At 42.0% G+C, this 11,728-nt stretch overlaps 1 long non-coding RNA gene across 1 annotated transcript; it reads left to right on the forward strand.

Moving 5' to 3' along the window:
- Window positions 1-3,977: 3,977 nt before the first annotated feature.
- Window positions 3,978-6,487, forward strand: LOC127309689 (uncharacterized). The gene is made up of 3 exons (XR_007857290.1): window positions 3,978-4,163; window positions 5,794-5,977; window positions 6,077-6,487. It is a non-coding gene; the product is annotated as an uncharacterized lncRNA (long non-coding RNA).
- Window positions 6,488-11,728: the final 5,241 nt, after the last annotated feature.

An 11,728-nucleotide genomic window follows, 5' to 3' on the forward strand; every position in this document is an offset into this window, starting at 1 on the left:
AAAATAAAACAGAACAAAAAAACAAAAATAAAAACGCTCCAAGAACAACACATAGCGTATGAAGCAATAAAAATATAGCGCATAGAAAGATGACATGTTGCTTTGTTGATGAAGAGGGGGTGCCTTGGGCATCCCAATCTTTGATGCTTGTACCTCTTGGATATTTCTTGGGGTGACATGGGCATCCCCAAGCTTGATTTTTTTCCCATACTTCATCTCATTACATCATTCTTCTCTCTCTACACTTGAAAACTTTCTTCATACAAAATTTCACACAAATCTTATTAGCAGCATTAGTACAATCAAAATAACAAATCCACTTGGGTTCAGTTCTAATATATATCAAACATCTATTAAATAATTAGCTACTATATTAGCTACTGTATCACTTCTTCCAGAAATCTCTTTGCTCAAAAGAACTCGAAAAGAAAGAGATTAAGAGGCAAATGCAAATAGTGGCAGCTGTCAAAACAGAACAACATGTGCTCAAATAGAAAAGTGTTCAACTAACGAAAGTTAGATAATAAACTGGGGCATATTCAAAAAAAATTGGCAGCTCAAAATTCCGCTCTGGCTGTGAATACAAATTTTTAGCGTTTGAAAAACATATCTTGTATATACAAGGAACACATCCGCACTAGAAGAGAAAAATTGGAAAAATAAAAACCATAAAAAATATTAACATAGTTTTAAAAAGGTAAAAAAAGAAAAAAAGAAAAAGCTATGAGAAAACATACCATAGAAAAAAATAGTTGGGGAACCGATTATAAACCTATAAAAAAATCTGGAACGGAACGAATAAAGAACTAAATGCTAGCGGCAAGCTCCCACACGTGTGGTTTTTTCAGATCTCACGTGTGAAGATAACTGAAGAAAGTTGTTGCACATTTCTGAGCAACGTCATAACAGCTACCTAGCGGCTTAGCTCTCTCCCTCCCGTCCTTGACAACCAGCGATCCAATCCCAGCTACTCTGATTTTAATTCTGTTTTTAGCTCAGGTGCTCAGCAATTGGGCCGGCCCACAATCGCGTGCGCTTCAGCGAACCGGTGCTCGGCAGCGGGGAGGTGCTATACACCACCCTGGTCGGTGTGGATCAGGCACCGCACCCCCCAGGGTGCCTGTTGGGCCGGCCCAGTGAGGTTTGTTTTCGGGTTTTTTTTTTCTGTTTTTCTCCTTTTCTGCTGTTTTATTTCTTTTCTTTTTTAAAAATTTAAAATGCCAATGTGAAATTTTTTCGAAAATTTCCAAAATTTGTATATTTTCAAAAAATTGAAAAACATTATTTTCTAGTTTTTTATTTTTTTATATGAACAATTTTTGGATTTGAACAATTTTTGGATTTGAATATTTTTCAAAATTTGAACATTTTTTAGATTGAACATTTTTTAAAAATTCAATTTTTCCCAAAATTTAAACATTTTTCGAAAATAAAATATTTTAAAATTTGAACATTTTTCGGATACGAACAATTTTTAGCTTTGAACATTTTTCGTTTTAAACACTTCTCAAATTGGAACGTTTTTCGAATTTGAACTATTTACAATTTTGAACTTTTCAAATTTGAAATTTTTCGATTTTGAACAAAAATAAAAATAAACAGAAAAGAAAAGGAAAACAGAAAAAAAACAGAAAAAGAAAAGAAAAGAAAAAACATAAACATAAAAAGAAAAAGAAAAGAAAAGGAAAAACAAAAACAGAAAACGAAAAAAAGAAAAAAGGTGAAAATGGGCCAGACCCAATACCCGACCAGGGTGTGCGGTGCCTGGTAGGCACCGACATAGGATTTACCCGGCAGCGCGCGTGCGCTACCGAGCAATTTCCACTTATATCCTACCCACGCACGAAATGTGAGCGTGTCTGTTATCCTACCCACCACGTCCTGGGCTTCCGCATGGGCTTCTCTTTCTCTGTTGGTACCGATGGAATCCATCCAGAGACAAACATAGCGTCAATAATAGTCCTACATCGTTTCTGTAGGATGTGTCTCACCGGTTTATATACACTAGTACAAATGCCCGTGCGTTGCCACGGGACGCAAATTTCATTTCTAATGGCACATATATAAGAGATACATATTTCCTTACAGAATACACATTTATTCTAGCAAAGAACTTCAATGGAATCAATTTTTTCCATACTATGGTTCAACTGTAATCACCGACTCATTGTAGGCACACATGTTCACAAAAGATGCAAGAAACCAGCGATAAAGCGAAAATACTGTTATATTTTTCGACCAAGTAGTCACATAAAAATCATTCCTTGCACAAATCTATCAATTAAAAACCAACACTAACAACACGACTCCACTTACTTCTATCACTGCGCGTGCCATGGAGGGCTCCGCTACTGCTTCCAGAGTGGATGGTCGATCCCCTCGCCACTTTGCCTGCAGATGGAGGAGGCAATCTTCGGGCCATGGCCCTAGTGGGCCTCGTTCTAGCACGGGAACTCCTACTATGTGCCATCCCAGCCCGCTGGCGCCGACCTACGCATCCTCGAGCTCGGCGCGGAGGGATTGGGGTGCTGCCGTCCCACGGGTTCGTCGGCAACAAGGAGCGACGCCAGTCCGCCCACGCTCCTGCAATAAGGAGCGCCGCTGCGACCACCGATGGGTACCCCTGCTCGGCATACTTCATCGACGGTGAGGAATTCGAAATCCCCATTTGGATAGTTTCAGACATAAAATGTGTCCAAATATAGGGAAAATTGGGTCTATACCATTAAAAGATCCGCTCTTTTGGTTTATACAATCAAAAACTTCTTGTTTAGGTTTGTACCACCCAAATATTGCAACGTTATTGATTTCGGCCATTCCGTCTGCTTCCATTAGGGCATCTCCAACAGGGCGATGCATATCGGACGCCCAAAAGTGGTCACGAGCGTCCGTTTGCGTCACCCCGCGGACATATTTTATCCGCGCGTCCGTTTGCGTCTGGGTGTGCTCCGAGCAGGGCGACCCATTTTTAGATTTGAAACATATTTAGAAAGCATAGAAAGTAGTACATTCAAACTACACAAAGTAGTTCTAGAAGTCTAGACTACCTTCTGCCTGACGGGCCAGCCCCGTCGTTGCGTCCCTCCCTCGTCTGCTTCTCCGCCGCCTCCCGTGCGGCCGCTAGGGCTCAGTGCGCCGCCGCGTCCTCTAGCAGGCAATGCTGCAGTCCCGCGTTGGAGGTGTCATCCTTGAGCGTCTCGAAAGACTCGACTAACGCCCTCTGCTACACCGCCTTCTCCTCCGGGGTAGGCGCATCAGGGTCATCGGAAGATCATGAGATGTCGAAGTCAGAGTCCTCTGCGACTGTGACAACCTCCACCCTGTGGCGTCCCATCTCGCATCGAACGCCGTGTGGGCCACCCGCTCCTCCTCTGCTTCATTCTCCGCTTCAGCCAGGGCCTTGGCGTCCCTGGTCGGGTTGAGGAGGTCGTCGGTGCTGTCGTCGTCGTCGAACTCTTCGTCGGAGCTCGAGGCCGGGGGAGGTGGAGTGGGAGGTGGAGGTGGAGGCGTGGTGGCTCCGGTGGAGGCTGGGCGGCAGTAGCGCTACGGTGGAGGTTGTGCACCACTAGGATTTAGTGGGGAGGAGTGAGAGGCTCGCGCCCCTGTTTATATAGGTCGGAGGCAGGGCGACGGCCACGGCACGCGTGTCATCGCCATTACTTCGTGCGCAGAGGTAGGCGACGGTCGCGGGCCACGCGAGGCATCACCATTTACGCGGCCGCAGACTGCCGAAGCGACGCCTCGGCGCCAGTACTGGCGCCGCTGAGAAGACGTATCGATGCTGGGTCACTGCTAGGCGGGCCGACGAAATGTCCGCCAGACGCGAGCGGACACTTTGCGTGTTCGCGCAACGTTCGCCGCGACGCATCTGAGGCGCTATTTGGGTCAGACTTGCGTCGCCGCGGACGGTCCGGTCACTTTGCGTCGCCCCACTTAAGGTGGTAACAGACGCATTTTCCAGCCGGACGGACTTTTGCTTTTGTCGATGCTAGAAGGATATTAATATTGTTTGAACAGTTCCAAGTTCCAGGGTGTGTACTTGTGATTTATTTAGTGCACATCTAAACTACTAATTTTGTTGTGACAACTCCATGCAGTGGCACTGGATGTTGATGACCACCAAGTGTGGTTGATTCGTGTTAGCAAACTTTTGACATTAACAGGTATGTTTATATTACCGAATACATAGTATTTTATGTTACCGAATACAAAGTATTTTATGCCATCACCATTCTTAGTTTGCTATTTTCTGTATGCACCTTATGCATATCCTAAGTACTTTTCAAGTTGGAGTTTCTCAGAAACTGGTTAACCACAAACAATAGAATAGAAAACACTTGTATCGTAATAATTGAATGGCCATTACACCGAGAACAAGGTTTGTGACCAAGAATTACAGTGTATTTTGTTCTAATACTAATAATAATTCATGGGCATACATGAGTCTTTGCTGTTGAGGATAAAAGCTGCCCCCTGTTCATGGACTCACAGCCTTGTCAGGCGTAGGTTTGTATAGAAACCCATCTTCAACCTGAGTCGAACAAACACTCTGATCCGTCTCCTTATGTATTTCAGATTTGGGGTAAGGGTTAGACGATATGACTCCAGATCACCATCAATGCATGGCTTGAAGACAATATGTGACTCGTCTATTGATATCAAAGCCCCTACAACTTACATACATATATAATAAATAAATATTATAATACACATGTATGCTCAAGATTTAGTGAAGACAACTACACATAGCTTGTAATATACCTTGCGCCATGCTGTACCGAAGATTTGATGCACCCAAGGTCCACATATGTTGTTTGGCAAGCCGCCACTGTGTCATGTGACGTGACACGTGCTTGTCCCATATGCGCAGAGCAAGGTATTGTCCCCTTGTAAAGTACCAGTCATTAGTAAACCCATAGTTAGAAGAATAATAAAACAACCGAAGACTTTTTTATCTTACTTGGTATTCATCAGGAAGACATCTCGGCAAGGGGTTCTACGATTGTTTGAATTGTGAAACATGATAGAGCTGACATGTATGACAATACCCTAAAAATCTATAGATGCATGATAGTAAGAACATCAGTAGTTTAATTAGTTAAAATATAAAAAAATTATACCTACCTACGATTGTTTTGTTTCTAATTCTCGTGGTCACTTCGAAATTGGCAAACCGTGTCAGAAGTTCGGGGATGCGAATGTTAGGGTGAGCAGGATAAATCTATGTACGAGAGTCCATGTGAATGTAGTAATCTGTTGGTGTGAACAATCCAGATGATGGTGGAGCCTCAGAAATCTGGAACCCCACCCTTTTGAAATAGTACACCTCACCGACATGAAGCTCAGTGTTGCAACGTTCTGCTAGTTGCCGATACGCTATCGCCTCCATCTTGTCTCCCTGTCAAATTCCAAAAGATAGACACTGATGAAAATATAGCCATTTTGCAAAAGATACCAGTCTACATGTTGACCTCTTCTTTAGTACACAAACATTTTACCAATAATTATGCATGCAATACCAGTAAGTACCACACATTCCTGTTAAAATGGCACCTTTGCACTACTGGGTATGAAAGAATAGATGCATTTCTGTTAAACTTGTATGGGAACCTGGACATCACATAATTATGGGAACATGGACTAAAATCATTTTATTCTGAAGCTTGGGCGCTGCTATACTGCCTTACTCATGGTCCTTATTTGCATCCTATTTTCAAGAATGTCTACTGGACTGCTTTATTTATATTATGAAATGCTCCTTACATCCTAACGAATTGAAAGAAACACATGCAGGTATTGTATGCAGCAAGGAGCATTTACATAGCATTGCGAGAAGAAAGTTGTAGCTACTGATAACAATAATGCATTAGAGGACTCACATTTGTGTCAGCTAGGATGGCGTGGTAAATAAGATCTCCCATCCGAGTCACTTTAATTCACGCGGTCACAATTTTCGAATCGTCACCCAACCATGACCGTATGTGTGCATGTCTTCAACAAATCGGAAACTAACATGCCTGAGAAATGAGAAGAACACATGTATCAGTCAAACTAACAAATGAAATCTTTGATGCAGTATTATAGTGTAGAAAGAAGAAGTTGCAAGTGAGGATTCCAGGCGAAGCGAGAGTACGGCCTTGGTGGCATTATTCTCTCCGAGCAGGCGCGTCCGAAGCTAAGTTGTACTGCCATGGTTACTTCGTAAGGTTGAAGATTGGTTGCATCATATTCTGCTAATTTATAGGCCGGGTCCTGCTTTTGTACATCAAGTATTCTGCCTGGGTGCTATTCACGTCCTCATTAATGTTGATTCTTTTTTTTTTCATATTACCTTATGGGACGAGCTTGATTATAGAATGATCTTGATTATGGGGTGAAATTGATTCTGGGCAAGTTTGACTGGGGCGTGATTACATTCCTTTTGGAAATTATGGGACGATCTTGATTATAGGGCGAGATTGATTCTGGGCGATTTCTGGTGCGAGTTTGATTCTGGGCGAGATTTCTGGTGCGGCCCATTTGGTGCGGCCCATTTGGGTGACGACCAAAACTGGTTGTAGTGAGAGGTAGGCAGAATAGGGAACATGTTCCTCCTTTTTAATTTTTATAATTAAGTAGTGTAGATTTGATTTGCGTGGAATATCAGGAAGGTGAATCAATAACTAGCACCATTGATTGGCCTGACAAAATCGTTGCCTACATGAATTAAATGAGATGAGACGGTGTTGCCGGGTGCCAGAGCGGGAAGAAAAGAAAAAGAAAATTCTCACCAAATGCAAGTGGAGCATGACCAGGAGGATTACCTGAGCGAACGAGGAGACACCTCAAATGGGAGTGGAGCGAGCTGGGAGAGGTTCCACACAAGGTTCCTAAGAGCATCTCCAGTCGCGTCCCTCAAAAAATGTCCAGCACAAATAATTTGGGGCATGTTTAGGACCGCGTCAGACAAAAAGAGATTAAAAATCTGTACAGAAAAGAGGCCCTTTCCAGTCGCGTCCCTCAAACAGCGTCCGGATGCATGCATTTTAATAGAAGGGACCACCCCATGTAGGAAAAGTAGGTGAGAGAAAGTGTGGGGAAAGAGAATGGCATGTGGGGACTAGGGGCTGCATGCATGCATGTGGGCGCTCATTTTGTGTCCGCCGTCCCCGGGCGCTATTTAGTTTTGGGGGACGCGACTGGGACGCGATTTTCCCCATTTCTTGTCCGCGGCCCCCCAAACGCCGTTTGGGGGACGCGACTGGAGATGCTCTAAAGGCGGTGGCGGAGATTTGTGGTGGTGAAGGGAAGGGCGTCTCTCACACTAAAAAGCCTTTTCTAAAATTTTATTTCTATAAAATTTTTTTAACTAAATATGAAACAAAAAAGGGTTTACACTTGAAATATAGGATGTGATAATTTTAGCAATAAATTAGGGTTTTGCCCATTTTGCCATTTTTCGTATGGACGGAATCTCCTCTAGATTTGGACAAAATTACCCACCTTGCCACCGGCAAGTTGAAAAAAAAATCAATATTTTGGTTTGTCATGTCTAGATAGGGCTGCACTTGGGACTCGCAAGTTGGGTATCAAGCGGGAAAGAGATGGGCGATGGGCTGCTCGTATGGGCGGCTGGTAATAGGCGATAACAACCAAACCTTTTTAGCGCGGCACCATCACAATGTAGAAACAGACCTCGAGGTACCCGTGCCCCGTCCTCCCTCCCATGGTGCTCCGGCTACTAGAGAACCGCAGAATAATTTCTAGCACCCATTGGTCCCATGCATGGCTGTAGCGTCAATCGATTTTGGGCCAAAATTTGGTTGCGCCGATGTTTTTGAACCAAAAATTAATTTTTCATTCCTCATGCAACGCACGGGCATGTTTCCTATAAAAATAAAAGTTAGTGGGGAATAAATTCGGGAACGGGGACATGGAAGTAGCGAGGAGAGACACGATGGTCGGGCGTATGGACTGTCGAGAAAAACCGATGATGTGGCCTCACCAGATGCTAGGAAAATAGGGTAGTGGGGGCCTCCTATTTAGAGATATAAGATACCACATTTTTTTTCAACAAACAGGGTTTAAAGCTAAACCCTATATTTTCTCCAATATAATATTTCCAACAAAGGTGGGGGTCCTTGATAATCTAACATTTTCAAGATGTCATGTTCCATGCTTCTCAGGCTTTAGGTGGAACGACCCGCTTAAACTTAGTAGGCTTTAGATGGGTTGTCCCTCTTACTTTTAGTGGGCCTTATGTGGGCCGGCTTGTTTAACCTTAGAAGGCTTTAGGTGGGTTAACCCGCTTAACTTAGTAGACCTTAGCTAGCCTGGTCTGCTTAACCTTAGTAGGCCTTAGGTGGGCTGACCCGTTTTAAATTAGTAGGTATTAAGTGAGCTAAGCTATTTAATTTAGTGGGCCTGAAGTGGGCCATCCCGGTTAACTCTAAGCATGCCTTATATGGACCGGTCCTCTTAATTTGTAGTTGATTTCAGGTGGGCCTGTCATCTACCATGAATTTTTGACTATGGCAGAATAGATGGCTCTGTTAACGACCAGTTAATGATGTTCGCCCACGTCAGTTAGCATGACGTACTAGTTAGCGGACTCCCAAAATCAATCTACCACGACATAAATTTGCATGATTGATGCCCACTCATCCTCCACGAACAACAAAACCCGTCGTAGATCTTTACTGACGCAATATCAACCACGATTGACATATCATCCCAAATGACTCTTTAGCCACGAAAAACGCCCATTTAACCTCGGATTTGAGACATGGGTATTTATAAAACAATTAGTGTTAGGAAACAACTGAAAAATTGCTTTAGAATTGTGACATGCATGGGATTGATGATTGGCTTAAGCTTGATGATCTTTATGCTAGACTTAGTCATTCCTCAAGAAATATGCGAAATTCACCGGTGGTGCTTTTCTAACTAGGACAACCTCTCTCGCCACACCTTTGTTGGATAATACATTCCATAATTGGACTTTATGTCACATAAAAAGGTCTTCAAGAACCAAAAACATAAATTACATAAAGGAGCTAAAGAGTTTAAATGCTAAAATTCATGTGATTATAGATATGTTACGTTCTCTAATAATCTTTGTAATAAAGTATTATTAGTGAATTGGTTGAGAAGAATAATGAGAAAAATGTTAACTTTGTTACTAGATATAGGTTCAACAACAATGATTACATGTACTAGACATGCAAGCGCGCTTCGTCGCCTATACTATGTTTTGACATTATTTAGTAGCCGTGATGGTATGGATAGTCTTCCATGTGTTTCGGATCGCTACACACACTTTATGTCACCTCAACCGTGTTGACGAACAATCAGCTAACCACCACGCCCTCGGGACGCAACGAGGATGTGGTATTAGTAACCACCATACTAATATTTATTATCTCCAAGAAACTATTATTAAATATCTTAAAATAAATACAATTATCAATTCTAGGAGATGGTCCACACCATGAAACATGTACTAGGTGGTGATAAATCAATCTGACTGGGGCGGTGAGTTTAGTTAAGTTGTACTCAAATCAAAACTAACAAGATTGGCATGTTAAATTATGTTCAAGAATTTTTATTACAAAAACTAATCGAGAGCACTTGTATATGTTAGATGTAACTAGCTGAGTTAGAATGATCATATCAGATAATTAAATTGTATGTATGGCAAGACCCATGTCATTTTACGCTCATTTAAGATTTCTGTAAGAGATGATATTTCAGTACCGAAGTACAAAGCATGTAAACTCTATCAATTTAATACAATAATCATTACTCAGTGTAGCTTGTAAGACTAACTTAACAATAAATACTTAGTAAAAAAACCATGCCAACTGTTCAATTTATATTCTAGAAGTTTCTTTTTTTTTAGAATATTCTAAAAGTTTATATATATGTATGTATGTATGTTTGTATATGTACCTATATGTAAACTACAAATAATTATTAGGATAGTTGGTAGGTCATTTTCTTAAGAGATATTTCACATAAATTAGTATGCACTATATATTTTACGTATTTGGCAAAAAAAAATAGAGAATCAACTTATGTTACAAAACACAGTTTAACTTTGGCACAAGACAAGTTTATTTGAAGACATAGATTACTAATATATAACAAATAACATTATAACTAACACTGAATGATATTTTTATTTGGTTAACAATGTTAATCAAACCTGCAAAAGAAAATTATAATCATATATTTCTCTCAAAAAAAAATGATAATCATATATTGTAGCATGCAAAAAATAACTTTAAAGTATAAAAGTTTGGTATAAATTCTAATTATTTTAATTTGGCCCTGCCCCTATTCCTTCTTCTCACCCATATTTTTCGCCACATAAAAACTCTATCATTCAAAATACGTACACAAACTTGAAAATTAAGAAGGTAAGCTCTCTGTCAAAAGGCGACCGGTCACATTGGTATGGCCGACGATGACCAAATCACCTCTTGAGATTGTGTGGAGGCCTATAGCTTGTTGTTGGATGCTTGCAAGTGTGAACTGTCCAGCTGCTGCCAAGAGGTATAGCGGGTACGGTGTGTTGTACCTTGTGTTGATTATGTAGTTGATAGGGCATCAGCTGCAGACGCTAAGCCACATAGCATTTGGGAGGTGCCACTGTGTGAGTGGGCATTAGTGATCAACCTTTTCATGATGGATGGGAACAAGGCGTCCACCGGGAACAAGGACGGTGTGGTTCTGGACCTGGAGAGCATCATAGAGTTTCCATTCATTCCACCGGCGGTTCCCGGGAAGCAAAGTCCACCAAGGGCGCGTGGGAAGACCCAGGACTAGGCGCTAGCGGCAGGGCTGATTTGGTTCTTATTTTCCTTGCCAAAGCTGATATGGTTTGTTCATACTCAAATTACAGATTTCTGCAAATGATACTCGTAGTTGAATCCTTCTTAGTTTAGAATTTAGTGAATTTTTTTGGGTTGTTGAACTCCTAGTGCTACACATTGTAGCTTGAAGACTAGCAGTCCATTTGCTGAAATTCTTTTTAGAGTATACTTGCAGCTCTTTCTCTAAATTGAGGAAGACCGATATAAGCATTTCATCTGACTTCCTTAGTGAAAGGATCGTATGCCGCACCTAGAGGGGGGGTGAATAGGTGCTAACCAATTTTTAGTTCTTTTTCAATTTAGGCTTGACACAAAGGTAAATTCTCTAGATATGCAACTAAGTGAATTTACCTATATGACAAGGTTATCAACTAGGCAACATATAGCTACGCAATATATAAGAGATAGAGTGGGATAGAGGTAACCGAGAGTGGAGCACGCGATGACACGGAGATGATTCCCGTAGTTCCCTTCCTTTGCAAGAAGGTACGTCTACGTTTGGAGGAGTGTGGTTGCTACGCAAGCCAAACCAACAGCCACGAAGGCTTCACTCAGATCTCCTGTGAGCAACCCCACGAAGGCCTAGCCCACTTCCACTAAGGGATTTCCTCGAGGCGGAAACCGGGCCTTTACAAGGTTCTTGGGGCACACATCCACAACCAAATTGGAGGCTCCCAAATCTGTAACAACACAACAAATCAACAAGCATACATCAACAACAACCACTAGGGATCCAAAGAGAAACATTAGCAAGGGGGCCCTCAAGCATAAGAGGGGGAAATGAAAAACGCTTCGGTGAGGATGTAGATCGGGGTCTTCTCCTTCGATTCTCCAAAGCACAAGGGATTTGGGTGGTTGAGGGAGGAGATCCG

Source organism: Lolium perenne, chromosome 6 (assembly GCF_019359855.2).
Source record: "Lolium perenne isolate Kyuss_39 chromosome 6, Kyuss_2.0, whole genome shotgun sequence".
Classification (NCBI taxonomy): Eukaryota; Viridiplantae; Streptophyta; class Magnoliopsida; order Poales; family Poaceae; genus Lolium; species Lolium perenne.